Genomic DNA, 3,939 nt, shown 5'->3' with positions numbered 1-3,939 from the left:
CCCTCCCCTCCTCTCCCACCCGCGCCGCACCCGCACCCCGTCTCCCTCCACCCACGCCGAACGACATGAGCTCCTCCTCGTCCACCGTTTGCAACCCGTTTGCCGGTCCCGATGTCACTCTCGTCCGCGACCTCAACATCCACGAGCGAGTTTCGGTCAAGCTTGATCACACCACCGCCTCCTACTCTGCTTGGAAGCGGTATTTTTCGCTTGTGTTCCGTGAGTACCTCCTGCACGGCCACGTGGACGGCACCGTGGACTCGGCCCTCATGATCAACGACGAGGAGTGGATGATCCTCGACGCCACCATCATCCGCTGGTTCTACCTCACCATCTCCAGTGACCTCTTCCACACCGTGGTGAACGACGAGGACGACGCCTATGCGGTCTGGACCAAGCTCAACGGCCTCTTCACCGATAATCGGCTGCAGCGCAAGGTCCTGCTCTATGGTGAGTTTTACGGGTGCCAACAACTTGACTCATCCATCGATGATTTTTGCATGCGCCTCAAGAAGCTCGCCGATGAGCTCCGTGATCTCGGGGAAAAGATCGGCGACGAGCTCCTCATCAGCACCCTCTTCGGCGGCCTCAACGAGGACTTCGGGAACGCCGCCTCCAACCTCACCCTTATCCCGGAGCCCACCTTCGCCAAGGTGGTCGCGTACCTCAAGTTGGAGGAGCGCCGGATGCGGGTGGCGCGGACTCGTGCAACCCACACCGCCCTCGTCGCAGGCACCCGCGGGGGTTCGGCCCCGCCACCGCCATGCCCGACGCCGCCACAGCCGGCGGCACCCGCCTTCCCGCCCGGGTTCCCGCCCGCACCGGCCGTGTGTAGGGCCCACCTCATGTTTACTTTGTATAGTTGAGGTTGTGGCCCACCTATGTACTTATATATACGTGCCTGGTGCACCGATCAATACATCGAGATTGCACAGCCCATATCTTGTCCTTCTACAACTATATCATCATGTTTGAGCATGGATTCTATAATGTGTTGCAAGAGATCACATAGTGCCTCACTAGGGTAGTGGTGTGATATCTTCTAGTCTACTCCATCCGTTTTAAAATAGATAACTCAACTTTGTACGAACTTTAGTATAAAGTTAGTACAAAATTGAGTCATCTATTTTGGAATGGAGGGAGTATACAAGAGTGGTCGCCCCTCTTTGGGGTACACGTTCATTTCTACGATATTGCTGGAGAGACGAACATTCTATTAAATTTCTGGCTTTCTTAGTCTGTTTTTTTCGAAAAGGGGTGTTACCCCAGCCTCTGCATCAGATAGATGCATACGGCTCATACTATTAAAAAGGTAATCCAGCAACAAGTCTTCAAGTCTCGAAGTGCAAAAATAAACAAAGGCTCATAAGAGCTAAAACCCAAAGCCACAACCGGCTGGCAAATAAAATAGGAGCACTACATGCCTATCCTATTACATGACCGTCATCCAAACCGGTTGAAAATATCCCGAGCTACCATCTCCCATCAGGTAGACGCAGTAACCAAATGCTCCCTGGCCTCCGCCGGAGTGAGTAGCGACCACATACGGATGAATGTCGTGGCCCTGAAGATAACCTGCAAAAAGTGAATGTTTGTTGATCTGTTAAAAACTAAATCATTTCTGCAGTTCCAGACTGCCCAAAATAAAGCACAAACACCAACACGTATGTGCCTCGCAGTATCAGAGTCAACCCCATCAAGCCATGTTCCAAATAACATGTTGATAGAGGTGGGCTGACTAAAATTAAACGCAATATGAATCGACCGCCACATAATCTTAGCCAACGGACAATCAAGAAAGAGGTGTTGATATTTTCGTTATGGTCGCAAAAACTACACCTAGAAGAACCCACCCAGTTGCGTTTTGCCAGGTTATCCTTAGTCAAAATGACTTGTTTATGCACAAACCACATAAACACTTTGATTCGTAAGGGTACATTTACTTTCCAAACGTACATCGAGGAGGGGATGACGCTAGAGTTAATGACATCCAGATACATGGATTTGACCGAGAACACACCATTCTTAATAAGTTTCCAATACAGCTGATCTGGCTGCTGGGACAGCTGTACATCCATTAAACGTCTTACAAGATGAAGCTAGGCCTCCCAACGATTTCCAACTAGCGTCCTCCGAAAACTAATATTGAGGGGAGTGGATTATAAAACAGTTGCAACGTAGGCTTCTCTACGTCGAACAATGTTATACAAAGTAGGATATTGAAGTGCTAGGGGGGTCTCCCCAAGCCATGTATCCTCCCAGAACCTCGTAGTAGCTCCATTCCCGACTATGAATCTTGTCTTGTTGAAAAAGAGTTGTTTAACTCTCATCAAACCTTTCCAAAAAGGTGAGTCGGAAGGCCTCACATTCACCTGGGCCAGGGTTTTAGCATAAAGATACTTATTACACAGAATCTGTGCCCAAGTAGCCTCCGTCTCAGACGAAAGTTTAAATAGCCACTTGCTAAGGAGACATATGTTTTTGACTTCCAGATTTTCTATACCTAGACCCCCTTGGTCCTTCGACCTACAGATTATATCCCACTTAGCAAGCCTATACTTTCATTTAAGCTCATCACTCTACCAAAAGAACCAAGATCGATAGAAGTCTAACCTTTTCCTGACACCCACCGGAACCTGGAAAAAAGATAGGAGAAACATAGGCATACTGGTAAGGACCGAATTAATCAAAATTAATCGTCCGCCGTATGACATGAGCTTTCCTTTCCAACAGCTCAGTTTCTTTTCAAAACGATCCTCGATGCATTTCCACTCTTTGTTAGTCAGCTTACGATGATGAATGGGTATACCTAAGTACGTAAACGGTAATGAGCCCAATTCACAACCGAACAATTGTTTATACGCCTCCTGGTCATCATTAGCTCTTCCAAAGCAAAACAATTCGCTCTTGTGGAAGTTAATTTTGAGCCCGGACAATTGTTCAAATAAGCATAACAGAAGCTTCATGTTTCTTGCTTTCGCCAAGTCGTGCTCCATAAAGATGATAGTATCATCAGCATACTGAAGAATGGAAATCCCTTCGTCAACTAGATGTGGAACAAGGCCACCTACCTGCCCTGCATCTTTTGCCCGTCCTATTAAAATAGTCAGCATATCAGCCACTATGTTGAATAAGATCGGTGACATAGGGTCTCCTTGCCTTAACCCTTTGTGTGTCTGGAAATAGTGTCCTATGCTGTCATTCACTTTAATCCCTACACTCCCTTTTTGCGTAAAGGAATCAATCTAGTTTCTCCAGGCCGGATCAAATCCTTTCATACACAAAGCTTGTTGAAGGAAAGGCCATTTAACTTTATCTTATGCTTTTTCAAAATCCACTTTAAAAACAACGCCATCTATTTTTTGAGTGAATCTCATGGAGCGTTTCATGCAAGACAACAACCCCTTCAAGGATATTTCTATCAGGCATGAAAGCAGTCTGGGACGGATGAACTACAGAGTGCACAATCTGCGTAAGTCGTCCCGACCTTGGTGAATATTTTGAAACTAACATTAAGCAGACATATGGGCCTGAACTGCTCAATGCGAACAGCCTCTGTCTTCTTAGGAAGAAGGGTTATCGTTCCAAAATTCAGCTTAAACAACTGAAGCTGTCCCTCAAAAAACTCCTGAAACATCAGCATCAAGTCTCCCTTAATGAAATGCCAGCACCTTTTATAGAACTCCGCCGGAAACCCATCCGGTCCTGGAGCCTTATTATTTTCCATTTGTGCAATGGCCTCAAACACCTCTTTCTCCATAAAAGGAGCAGTCAAGATCTCATTCTCGTCAGTCTCAAGTTGAGGAACATCCTCAACCCTAGACTCATCTAACGACACAAAATTCTCTTCCGGAGGACCAAACAACTGCTTATAATAATTGGTAATGCAGACTTTCAGATTTTCTTGACCAACTATCGTCCCTTCATCTTGTTCTAGTT

The sequence above is a fragment of the Triticum dicoccoides genome, chromosome 5B, assembly GCF_002162155.2.
Source record: "Triticum dicoccoides isolate Atlit2015 ecotype Zavitan chromosome 5B, WEW_v2.0, whole genome shotgun sequence".
In the NCBI taxonomy this organism is placed as follows: domain Eukaryota; kingdom Viridiplantae; phylum Streptophyta; class Magnoliopsida; order Poales; family Poaceae; genus Triticum; species Triticum dicoccoides.
This window is presented reverse-complemented; position numbering follows the sequence as displayed.